The sequence below is a fragment of the Mustela nivalis genome, assembly GCF_964662115.1.
Source record: "Mustela nivalis genome assembly, chromosome: 4".
Classification (NCBI taxonomy): domain Eukaryota; kingdom Metazoa; phylum Chordata; class Mammalia; order Carnivora; family Mustelidae; genus Mustela; species Mustela nivalis.
The window spans coordinates 96501311-96515033 of record NC_139023.1 but is presented as its reverse complement, the minus strand read 5'-3'; the positions used below and the strand labels follow the sequence as shown (position 1 = coordinate 96515033).

The 13723-nt window shown below is 36.6% G+C and overlaps 1 long non-coding RNA gene across 1 annotated transcript in view; it reads right to left on the bottom strand.

Moving 5' to 3' along the window:
• LOC309863163 overlaps window positions 1–12758 on the bottom strand; it is a 113161-nt gene extending 100403 nt beyond the window's left edge. The window contains exons 1-2 of the long non-coding RNA XR_014310898.1: window positions 12588–12758; window positions 3593–3777 (exon numbers count right to left, since the gene is read on the bottom strand). This is a non-coding gene — a long non-coding RNA (uncharacterized lncRNA). The remainder of the gene's footprint in view (window positions 1–3592; window positions 3778–12587) is intronic.
• Window positions 12759–13723: the final 965 nt, after the last annotated feature.

Genomic DNA, 13723 nt, shown 5'->3' with positions numbered 1-13723 from the left:
GCAGCCCCTTGGGCCAGGTGGGTGGCCCACTCCTGCTGCGTCCAGCCGGAACCCAGGCAGCCTCAGACATGGCCAGTGCCCGGAGGCCCCAGGAGGGCAGGCGGCAGAGCTCTCCTCACCACCTTGGGGCAGGCGGACCCCAAAGCGAGGCCTCCCTCCACAAGGCTTTCTGGAGAGGCCCTGAGCTCTGGGACACATGGCCTCGGGAGGCCAGCAAGGCCTCATCTTTGTCCCAGGACACTCCATCAGCAGATGGGCCAGCCAGTTGGGCTCTTTTTTTAAAGAGCCCTCCATGGACCTGAGTTAAGAGATTGAGAAATGTCTCGATGTACAAAGACAACAAAAGAAAACAGAAGAAAATAAGAAACATGAATTGAAACAGGCCAGCTTTGTACTGATTCTAGTTAAGCATGTAAAACAGGCTATCAGTGAGGGGTTTCTGAGCATTGTAAAGGAGGTGGTCACAAGAAGCCAAGTGAATTCAATAAAAGGAATTCATGGTGTCCTCCCATTTCTTTTGCTTTCAGCGTTACAAAAGCAGTTTCTTTTCTTTGGGAAAAGCATCCCCATAAAAATCAAATGCTAATGCTAATTAAGTAAAGAAAACTAAAGGTGATGGTTCTTTGACAGGAAATAGAAGTTTGAAATTAGTAAAAGATAAATTTGTTGATAGTTTAGATACAGGACATAAACAAGCTCACCATGTGATCTAGGCAAAAAAAAAAAAAAAAAAGATACTTGCTTAGAGATAGTATTTGCTACAGTAATATCTGTAAATTGTATTTTTACAAACCTCAAAACATAGCATTATCTAGAACATTAATTATAAATTTGATTTTTCACAGAATCAAAATGATTAGATCTGAAGTTTTTCTGAATTGGTTTTATTATACAACCATTAATCTTCAAATTTAGAAAATGTTCCATCTTTATTTGCAGATAAGGCAAATGAGACCAATGCATTTTAAATGGAAATTAATAAATAGAAGGTGGAATTTAACGTCCAGATCTCATACAGATCTATGTACCATAATATTAAATACCTATACATTAGGCTTTATTTCTATTTCCATTATGCTTTTTCATGCACCAACTTCAACTCTTTATCTGTCTGCCCCTTACACAAAGCTCCCTATGAAGGCTTACAAAGGGAAAAATTAATGTATAAATTGCAAATTTAAAATTTTAGGCAAAGATTGCAAATAATAATGATTGGAGTGGGAAAAAGAAAATAAAAGTACTAGTATTTTTATATCAATTGCAGAGACAAAGCTTTAAAATCTTTAAAAATCTCTAGATATTTTTGTGCAGTGAATATCTGATTTTATTTAAATTTCTGAAATGAATAAATAATATATATATAATACGCTCTTATCTCTATTAGTCTTCCTTATTCACTTACTCTCATGTTTCTTCTCAGCATTTGTGATTTTCTAAAATTATACTATTTGTACATTTATTTATTTATTATCTGTCTTCCCATTTGAATACAATTTTGTCTGTTTTTTTCACATCTATTTAGTATCTGAAACATAGTAAGATCTCAGTATTTCCTAAAAGAATCAATTAATTTCAAATATCAACAAATACATATATCAAAACATGCACATATAACATGTGATACATATATTTGTTAGGTAAACTGTATTAATTTAACATAAGTGCATATTTGCTAAAATCCTAAATGAATATCTTTTTAGTATTTCTATGTTCTCTAAGAAGAATGAGCAAGTCAACCTTCTCTGACTTGCAAGCTCTTTCTGTTTTCTAGAACACCAACAGAGAACCTTAAATCTCAAGGTGATAAAATGATGATCTAGGTAATGTCTGAATATATCAAATTTATCATGATAATCCTAGAAAAAGCATGCATATTGTTAATAAGTAAACTTGGAAGCAAGTACTTATTTAAATGTGCATCCCGATCATCTTACTGAGGTCTATACGTTAAATTTTAGGACAGTGAGGCTAACTTAGAAATAACAGAAACCCTAGCCTTCTAACATGAACTAAACCTATAAAATAAAGTATGATGTGGTGAGAAAATGGAGACAAATGTAGAGGTCTGATGGAAAGAAACAAATGAAAGTACAAAGATTTAATTTCAGTTCAATAGATTATTGATACAAGTGTAGAATTTAACTAAAAAATAAAAGAAAACATCAGAAACTTTTTCAGATGCTTCCACAGAAGCAAAATGCTCACCCTAGTGTTTGTCTTGTCACTATATATATCATTATCATTTCCAATTGGGTCCACATCAAACATCAAGCCAAACTCATTTTCTGAAAACTAGTTCCAGATTATGGCAGATGTTTGGGGTAGCATATTTTAAAAATAAACTACAAAATACAATAGTAGCCATCTGTTTCAGAATTTTCTGTTTATTGTTTTCTATGGAGTAATGGGCAAAAATAGAAACAAATAAAAGAAAACAGCTGTCACGGAAAACATTGAAAGGCCAAAAAACTGTGCTCTTAAACTAGTATTGAAATTAACAGATTGGTTAACTTAAATAACCAGATTTGTTTTTAAAAAATGGTTTTGAATTTTTTTATTAGATTGTCCAGTTACATTGGTATCACTTTGTTTTAAGCCATTAATAGCTACAGAACATTATAAAATCTTAACATTTATATAAACTGAATATGGCTTCCCACTGACATATATAAAATGTACTGACATATATAATAAAGATTTTATTTAAACTTCCATTTAAGATAGCAGAGGGTTGGCAGCTCCATGAATTGGCCTCTCACAACTTTACATCTGAAATGTGTTCATACTGACAGAAATGATACTGCTGGAATTTTGAAGTAATTTCTACAAACAATAAGATTGATCTGACTGGATGCAGAAAAAAAAAATATTTTTCTATACAAGAGAACACAGGAAGAAAATATTTTTCTCTTCCACCATATTTCTATGGATTTAGAACTCAACAGCATGTATCTTTGTTTCCAGACCATTCCTACTTCCACTCCTGTCATATAAACCTGCTCTTTAAGATTCATGCAATTTTATTATACTCTCCATTCCATTCTTCTTACTGTCATCAAATGAAACGAAGGTCTTTGTCTTCTGGCCCAGTTTTCCTTCCGTGTTAAATCCTCTCATCTGCCTGAAAAACTTTGCTGTTTTAACAAACTCAGCCCTTAAGTTTCCTAGCCTACTGGCCTACCGGTTCCATGTAACCTTCTCTTCCATTTTCAACTCGGATACCCACAACCAGATTGGTAGCCAGTCCTCGCCACAATCCACAATTGTTTCATCTTCAAAGATATTTAATCAAGTAACCTGCTTTCTCCCCACAACTGCTTCTCCTTCCACCTCTCTTGTTCTACCTCTTCCCTCAAACAGTGCTTTGGCTTTGTTACACTACCAACACATATCTACCACAGCTCTTCCAATGCATAAGTAATCTCCTTTCTTCACGTTCTGATCATCCAGGTATAGCACTCCTTGCAAATTCCAATCATCATGAACACCTGTCTCCAAAACCTAAGATCTAGATCCCAAAAGTAAAACCAATTAACACACCTAACAAAAAGGTTTGCTGGAAAGAGAAGAAAAAATGAAAGGCAAAGCTTACCCCTACTCAGCTCTATATTCTGCCCCTTCTTGTTGAGCATCTTCACGCTCCATCCTCACACATGTTTTTTGTTTGTTGTTTTTCTCTGATTCCTGCTGATAAATATGATCCATAGCTCGTAGTACATGTCTCCTGAAGAGGTAGTAGTTCCTTAGAAAGACCATGCTGAGGGCTGGCTCTACTGGCTTTGAGGGAAAAAGAAAAATAGTGTTAAGTAGTGAAAGATCCAGAGGAGAATAAACGTGTTTTTTTTGTTTTTGTTTTTGTTTTTGTTTTTTTCCAAGAAATCTATATCAAATAAGATCTTTGCCTCCATGCAATGGGACATTGCTGACCTCTATCAAGAGGGAGATGAGCTAGACTCCCTCCTGGGAGATTCATGGAAATCTGTGGGTTCGTGGTTCTCAAGAGCATCTTGAGTTCCACTTAATTTCAGTTCAATAGATTTGATGTCTTTGTCTTTAAGGAGACATAGACATAGGATACTAGCTGGGCCTATGAATTCAATCTCTTATAAATCTGCCACTCTCATAATCAAAGTTCAGACCTAATTTTCAGTTCAGGTGGCTCTCTTTAAATGCTACTCTGTAAACTTTTTGGTCTTCATAATATACCTTGGTAGCTGACTGTTCTGAGCCTGTCATTCTTGTGCTGTGAAACTTTTGTATCAGTTAACAAATGAAAATCATCTCCACTATTGTTATAAGAAACACTGCCCCCTCCCATATATTTTAAGTGCTAAAGCTATCACATAAGCCAGTGCCTCCCCTTTCTTCTGTATTCCGTCCTTGTTCCCTAATTGCTAAATGTTAAAATTCAGTCACATAGTAAGGTGTCCAAAGTGAATATATCAATATATTTTACATATAAAAAAATAACCAATCAGAAGATCTAATGGGAAAAATATTGCATTTACAATGCAGTATAATACCAATATTATAATACCAATGCTTAGTAAAGAAATTACCATTAAGTTCAACTACATGAAACATAAAGCCCAAATAAACAGTAGCTTAGATACAAAAGTGGTTATTGTTTCATATGAAAAGTCCAGTGGTCAGGGGTCCAAGACTAGAATAGCTGTTTCACAGACCCCCTAGGAGTCCTGGGCTCCTCCCTGGTTTCAGCTCTAGCTAGACGGTCCCATTCTCACCACAAGAAAAAGAAAAGAGAACATATTTTCTCCCTTGAACACTCCTCAAAGTTGTGTATACCCCTTCCACTTACATCCCTTTGTCCCAAACTTAGTCAATAGCTAGCTTACCTGCAACGAAGAATGTGAAATGAAGACTTAATTCTGGGCAGACATGTTCCAGCTGAAATTCAGGTCTTTCACTTCAGCAAAAGAAGGGGAGAAATAATATTAGGGGACACTTCAGAATGTTAAAGAAGAAAATATAAGATCTACAAAGAAGGATTTTCATATTGACTGAGAGATACAAAAGATCTGAACAAATGAAAAAGCACACCAAGTTCTTGGGTAAACCAGAAAAGTATCTTGATAATTCACAAATAAGTTGTAATAGCCTTGAATTTTAGTGCCTGAAATACTATAACAAAAACATGTATGAAACAGGACTATTAAGTATATGCATAAATAACAGAAACACAGTTATAATAACAACAAACTTGGGCAGATCAAATAAATAAAAATAAGGTCATAATTATTTTTAACAGTAGCATAAATAATATTCAGATGTCAGTTAAGGTTATCTTTCTGTCAGTAAAATTGGTAAACACCCCCATTATACATCAAGCAATGTTTTAATGCCCCCCCCCCCAACACCTCTGGGAATTCCCAGGTCTTTCCTCCTCAAAAACCCCTCTAGCTTTTGGGGTGCCTGGGTGGCTCAGTGGTTAAGCTGCTGCCTTCAGCTCAGGTCATGATCTCAGATTCCTGGGATCAAGCCCCACATCATCGGGCTCTCTGCTCAGCAGGGAGCCTGCTTTCTCCTCTCTCTGCCTGCCTCTCTGCCTACTTACGATCTCTGTCTGTCAAATAAATAAATAAAATCTTTAAAAAAACCCTCTAGCTTTATTCTTGCCCTCTGAACCTGATTAGATTCTTGCCTTCTGTTTCATTCTACTTTATCCACTGTGCATTGGCCCAGACATGGGACACAGACCCTTTTCTCCATTGATCTAACAACAGCTCACAAAGGCCATTTTCATGTGTAGTCATCTTAAGTGAAAGTTTGGGGCAATTAAGTAGGTAGAATTACAGCCCTGATAAACAAACTATTTACACACACTAGGCAACTTGTTCCTAAAAGTCATTAGTGTTTGGCTGTCCACAACCGTGAATTTCACCCATTTTTCTAGTAAATCTAGCTTTTTGGCTTGTTACATATCTCTGCTTCTCCCAGGAAAACTGTCCTAACACTTCCTTGTTGCTCTGTTTTCAGGTCTACTTCATTTTGCCTCATCTCAGAAAAGAATTATTCCTCTCTCTTTCCCAGAGATAGCTCTAACAAATAGCTGGGTAGAACATATCAGAAGGGTTACAAATAGCACCATAATTTCCATCCAACTTCATAGAGTCATACCTGTTAAACAGTGAGGCCCTGCATCCAGCTTGTACTGGCTTACAGAAACAATTATGTGAACCTCTTTCCTACTCCTTATTCAGTGACTGAATCCATAAGTAGATCGAAATCCACATGGTGAAAGTATTTACACCTTGGAAAGTGGCAAACACTACAAACACCAGTATTTTTCTTTTGGTTTAGGGAAGGGGGTTGGGTTTTTGGGGGGTTTTTTGCGTGTTTTGTTTGTTTGTTTGTTTGTTTGCGTATTTGGAGGACAAGTTTATTAGCACCACACAGCATACACTCTAGAAAGCTCTGTGTTTGATCTGCAAATAAAGATTCAAGTGTTTTGACTCCCTCTCACAAGAACCAGCTTAACCTTCCAGGGCAGAAGAAAGAATAGGGCAAGGACACTAAGTAACAAGATGATTCCTTTTCTTGGATTCTACACAGACCACAGGAATATGATATTCTGCCTTATTCTATTCCATGATTTTCTCCATGCAACAATATTGAGTAGAACTATTCAGGCAAGGTGGCTATGCAACTGTATAATTTATTAATTTAATTTGTTAAGTACACTAACCTTACTAGAGTTCAAACTTGAATACAAAACAAACTATTATACCATATTCTAAAGAGGTTCGGGGCATCAATATCTCTCACAAGATCTAATGAAAAGTAGAAGCATCAGCCTACCACCCTCATCTAGGCCCTATCCCCACCACACCCCACCTCATACCAACCACCTATATAAAGAGTTGACTGGAGGGAGAGAAGGGAAGGTTGTTGAAGTCAGTGGGCTTGTAGTATGTGGAGTAGTCATTGGAAAATGTAGTGTCCCAGCCCTCAAGCCAAGACGGCAGGAGGGGATTCTCTCAGAGATTGTTGAATAGAATTTTTTTAGTTCCTCCAAAAAGAGAAAAGTGGCCTTGCACTGGGGGAATGGCTCTCTGCTAAGACTTGATGACTTGTCCCTATGAATTAAAGAGAGATGATGACAGTAAAGCAGCCACAACAGCATTCGCTGTTCCAAGCGTGTATAGATTTCTTATAGGTCCAGGGGACACCAGAAGAGGAACTGATCATGAGATCTTTCTGAGAATACCTCATCAAAGAAGGCAACACTCCAGACTAAGGGACTCCAGAAAGGGGAAGCTATGGTATATACCAGTGTGGATGGGAACTGAGCAGGAGAAATTAGAAGTGTTTGTGCCAGAGAGGATGCCCCATGCCAGAGAAAGGAGCCACAGGAAGACCTCACAGGATGGTGTGAAGAACTAGCCCATGCCCCTCCATGGGAGATGAATTCTTTCAATGCCTTCCACAAAGAAAGGCCACCATCAGCAGCCTGTCAGGGTTAACCAGGGGAGCAGCAAAAACCAGCACAAGCCAACAAAGAAAGAAGGACAACATGCCCAGTTAAAACATTAAACTTTCAATCTATTTTCCTCTTGTCTAGAAGCAAAGACCCTTGAATCATGATTTTAAGAAGTTCCCATTTTCCCAAATGGGAAAGTAAAACTTTAGATCAAGTATGAAGGTTATTTTAAACTTGATTTGATTGAGTTTTTAAATCTGAGAGTGTCCAAAAGTTATGGAATCTGTCTACAAAACTTTTAAAGAATGAAGTCAAAGATTTGATAAATATTGAAAAAACACTGACTGGAGAAAAATCAGAACTTCATTTTAACTCCACCCAGTCAAGATCCAGCTTTTAATAAGCAGTGCTTATTTGAACTTATACAAAACAAAAACAAACTAAAATGTTCTTCCTGGGGCTTCTGGGTGGCTCAGTGGGTTAAAGCCTCTGCCTTCGGCTCAGGTCATGATTTCAGGGTCCTGGGATGGAGTCCCACATCTGGCTCTCTGCTCAGCAGGAAGCCTGCTTCCTCCTCTCTCTCTGCCTACTGTGATCTCTGTCTGTCAAATAAATAAATAAAATCTTTTAAAAAAATAAAATAAAATAAAATAAAATGTTCTTCCTTTATTTCCTTTTTTCTCTCCACCCAAAAATCCCCTTCAGTTTTCGCTCCCTGTTGGTATATTCCAGTTTACGCTACCCTTTTGGAAGCTGGCAGTGGTCTCTTCGAATGAAAGGCATTGAAAAGAGTTGATTTCTCATGGACTTCCCTCCTACATGAGTTCTTCACGCTAACCTGTGGCTGTTCTCTGGCATAGATCAAGCCAGCACTTCTTGGTTCTTTCCCTGGCTTGTCTTTATGTTATGGTAAGTGATTTGCTGTCCAAGGTATCTCATCTGGCAACAAAGGAATTTTTTTCCCTTTAGATAGCAGTCTATGTATTTGTAAAGTATTATTTAGACCTAAATACATATTGGCAAAAACTTCTCATCATTTTACTTCTCAATAAAGATAAGCTGTCTAATTTCTCTCTCTGCTCCCCTAAGTGCCAATCCCAAGCCTCACAACCATTTATTTGCACAGTACTTTAGCTTCCAAAAGTCCAAAGATTAGATCATATGTTCTGATAAGCAAATGAACTAATGGTTTGAGTTAAACATAGAAGAATTAACAGAAGCCTTGAAAGTTCAGTCTTTCCTTTCTCCTCCCATTATAGTCTCTTTCCCATAAAATATATACATCATTCATACCTCCTCTCAGAAAGTAAAGGCTGTTACAATTGTTTTGTTTTTAAATATTTTATTTCTTTATTTGACAGAGAGAGAGAGAGGGAACACAAGCAAGGGAGAAGAAAGTCTTCCCACTGAACAGGGAGCCTAACACAGGGCTGGATCCCAGGACCCTGGGATCATGACCTGAGCTGAAGACAGATGCTTAACAGCTGAGCCACCCAGGTGCCCCACAATTGTTTTGTTTTAAATAAAATTCTCCTTCCCAATAATTAGTCAGACTGGATTATGCAAATTAGAGATAAGAAGCCCAAGTAACTCTATAAACATACCTGAGGCTGAGGAATTATATCAGTACTATATATATATATATTATATATATTAAATATATCATATACAAATATTTATATAAGTTCATATATAAAAATATATAAACATAATATTAAATATATAATATAATATATTTATATATATTTTAATATTTGACTTTCTGTCTCTAGGCTAGGTATGTGCTCTCCCTGCCAACCTCATTGGTACCACTTCCTAATGAACTACATTTGGCTGTTCAGCACAGTCATATCACTTATCTGATTTTTAAAGGTGTTTGAATGTACCTGAAACAAATGTTGAATATATAGATGCATATATGTATATTTCTCATTAACAGTGAATATGCCTTCTTTTCAAGCATCCATAAAACATTTGCAAATATTGTTTCAAGAACAGGCAAACAAATCAACAGAGTATTAGAGACTACCTTAAAAACAAATAAAATAAAAAAGATCATAATAGATGGAAAAGAAGCATTGGAAACTAATATGTATGAATTACCCAAAGGTTTTGGGGAAGTTACACTTTTGAGGAACACATTAAGTTGGATCACGGTCTTAAACTTTCATCCATTAAAATAAATTTTATTTAAAAATAAAAGCAGAAAACAGATGGGAATAATGACTAACTGCTCTCAGAACAGATAAACACTTTCTAAATTTAGAAACAAACAGATCATTAGAATATATGTTGGAAGAGCAAAACCTCCTAAGATTGTAAGACAATCCAAACTGAGAAAACTGTTTATATCAACAATGACACATTTAGTAATACTTACTATATTAAAATAACAATAATAATATTAATAATATATTAAAAACTTACTCAGACTCATAAAAAGGACACCAAAACTTTTATTAAAAATGGACAAATAATATGAGAATAAAAATTATAGAAGCTGGCATATAAATGACTAATAAAATATAAAATAAACATTCAAGCTCTTAAGAGAAATATCAGTTAAAACACAAAGAACCAGAAGGTAATTCAACAACATGAACAAAGATTAGTAAGTGTATTGCTGTTTTTTCCTAAAGGAAAAAGTCACAGATGAGAATAAAGATTTATACTGAAGGAAGTTCATGACAGGTTATACATAAAAGCAAACATTGGAAACAACCCTATTTCCAATAATAGAAAAATAATTAAATAATTTTAATAATATTAAATAACATGGTCAAATGTCTTAAAGATAATATTAGATACAACAGTATATATGCCAACTTAAAAAAATTCCAGGGGCGCCTGGTTGGCTCAGTGGGTTAAAGCCTCTGCTTCAGATCAGGTCATGATCCCAGGACCCTGGGATCCAGCCCTGCATGAGGCTTTCTGCTCAGCAGGGAGCCTGCTTCCTCCTCTCTCTCTGCCTGCCTCTCTGCCTACTTGTGATCTCTGTCAAATAAATAAATGAAATCTTAAAAAAAAAAATTCCAAATCTTAGAAAACACAAAGGAAACAAAATGTTCATATTTAGATAATATAAAGTTTTATTTTCTTTAAAAAGTATTCACTATTTCCTGTATTTGGCAATATGTACATACTGTAAACATTTTATAAAGTATTGTTTAAGCAGTGAGTATGTTTTTTCAATAGTTGGGAAATCTCTAATGATAATACAGCTTTATATCACAGTGGGTTTGATACTGCTGTCACACTACAGAATTCAAATCCAAAGCATCTGTTATAAATCCAAGAGTGAGAGACAGATAGAGGGACAAGGAATTTTCTCACCCTAAGAAAGTATCCGATATAATGAAGAAACAGAGAAGAAAGTCAACTAGTACTAGAACACGGTATGCTAAGTGCTGTACCTGAGGCCTTCACAGCTGCCTATCCAAGGTCAGTTGAAAAATAGTGAGTTCAGCCTAGAGGACAGTTTTGGAAAAACCTCCACAAAGAAGGTGACCTTTGATCTAAATTGTTCTTCTTCCTCACTCTTTTTTTCTTACAGTATATTAAAGATCAAAGAGACACAGTAAAGATAGCCTTCAAATTTGCCAACAAGGTCACATTATAAGGAGTTCTTAAAATCAGCTGGAATAAAGGGGATTTATTTTGACTATCTTAAACCTGAAAATCTAAGACCTCTTCCTAGAAGAGGAAAATATCCTCTTGATGGAAACAGAAATTGGAGATATTGAAGACTTTGCTGTATCTCGAATGTAGGCCTGGGATCCTGGGAGCAGGGTGTGGCAAAGAGAGATATTCCTCTTCAAGAAAGGACAGGCTGCTCAGCGGAAAGCTATGAAGTATATGACTGACAGCCTCCAGCCATTAATGATATATATCATTAACTATATCAGGGTCTGTCTCAGCCTTATAGCTGAAGTCATTCTTATCTGAGGACAGGGAAAGACACTATAGCCAGTGACTGAACAACAAAGTGATATAGGAAGCTGGCTATTTTCATCCCAATGTGGGACCCTCTACGGGGCAATTGTTGCTCCAGACTTCTCTTGAGCTTCATCGGGTCAGCATCTCAGTCTGACAGCTCCTTTCTGCCTCCTTCCTCCTTTCCTTCCCCTTTTGCACTTTCTACTGAGTCTCCATATCTTCTTCCCAGAGAATCCAACGGTCACAAGGAAGGTGAGTCAAAAAGGCCCAGGGAAGTGTGAGTAAAGAAGAGAAAAGGAACAGGACGAGAAGGAAAAAGAAATTCAGCCTCTATGAGACCAACTGGGCCAAGAGCAATGTAATTATCTTTCTGGTAATGTCCTCTAGGCTGTTGCAGTTATTTAAAAGTATACAAGGAGCACCATGAGAAGAAAACATGTACACCAATGAGGAGGAATTAGAACATTGGGAACTGTTGCCAGCTGGTTGGCTTAGATGAATAAAAAAGAAAAAAAGTGTACATTGAGACATGGCAAGAATTAAAACTGGAAAGTTAGGAGCTAGACCATAGAGAATGCTGCATTTTATATCAAATAAATTAACATCTTTCCTCTCAGCTTTCTTAAATATGTCCTTTTAGGGCTTCCATTATTTTTTTAGTCATAAGAGAAGACAATAGAATTATAACATGAACCCAAAGTGAAATTTATTGATATTATCATGTGTTGAAAATAAAATCAAATATCAGAGCGGCACCTGAACGGCTCAGTCAGTTAAGTGTCTGACGCTTGATTTCATCTCAGGTCATGATCTCAGAGTAGTGGGATCGAGCCCCGTGTTGGGGGTCTGTGCTCAGCCGGGAGTCTGCTGGAGATTCTCTCTTCCTCTGTTACTCCTCCGCCCCCTCTCGCACATGCTCTCTCTCTCCCCTCTCTCAAATTAAAACAAACAAACAAACAAACAAAAACAAGGATGCCTGAGTGGCTCAGTCAGTTGAGTATCTGCTTTGGGCTCAAATAATGATCCCAGGGTCCTGGGATCAACCTCTGCATCAGGCTTCCTGACCAGAGTCTGCTTCTCCCTCTCCCCCACCTGTGCTCTCTCACATGTGCTCTCACTTTCTCTCTCTCTCAAATAAATAAAATCTTTTTTAAAAAATCAAATATCAGAGAATTATGAACCTTGCCAAGACTTCTAAATTTCTACTTACCCTTAAGTCTGTCATAATATTTCATAGGCACATAATTAGACTATTAACTCCAGTGGTCACAAAAGAAGGTGGCTATTTGAGCACATACAAGATCTTGCTAAGATATGTACCGAAAGCTTTTTTTGTCACCAGTGTGACTTTCAGATAACAGTTTCTCTGTGATGTGGTCTTTTCCAGACCAAAGTTTCCAAATATCTTTACAAAACTGTATGCAACCACCTTTTCAGAGGGCTGTTCTATTCTGTAACATAGTTTGCCTTTCAAACATGTCACAATCACTTAACCATGACTCACAACTACTTTGTGAGCTAAATCAAATTGATTGTGGTTTACAGGGCCTAAAACCTAGACTAGTTCTTCATGGCTTTTACTTCACTGTTATCTATCACACAATGACAAAATAGTAAGTACATAAACTTATTCTGCTTCAAGTGTTACAAAGAACAGAAGAGCTAAAATAGTCCACAAGGTATTCTCCTAAGTAGGTATTTTCCAGTGGCCCTCATTGGTTGACATTGCTCAATAAAACATTCCTAATGCAAATGTCTGTGTCCATGGTAATGACTCAAATGGGCTTAAGCTGAGAATCACTTGAAAGCAGAGGTTTTGTCTTACCTTTTTCTCTGTATCTATAGTGCCTAGGGTGACCAGTGGATAGCAATTTTGGACTTTTAGTTTCGAAAATCAGAAATAACTTCTCTGAAACTAGAACAACATGCATTGTTCCAATGACCATGCTCATGGAAAAAGGAACTAGAAAGAAAAAAAAAATAGAAATGGAACTGAATAGGAAAAAAAAAATCCAGCAGGAGTTTCATAAATTATCATTTTTAATGAAGTTCATTATGATTAAATGGCCCCAAAGAATCCATGCTCAGTGGTTTTCTCTCATCCAGTCCTACATGTTTAGGGTCTGCAAAGCCTGATGGGCCATTGGCCCAGCATGAACTTCATAAAGTATAGATGGCTATCATTTGTAAATACACTGCACTTCCCTAGAATTAATTTTCTCTGATACTAATGAAAGTTTTTCAGTTGCATATGTTTATTGACAAATAGGTTTAAAATGTTAGCCTTGATTTATTTTTTACCAAAGTCATTTTGTAGCAAGTTTTCTGCCTCTATCAGGATTATCA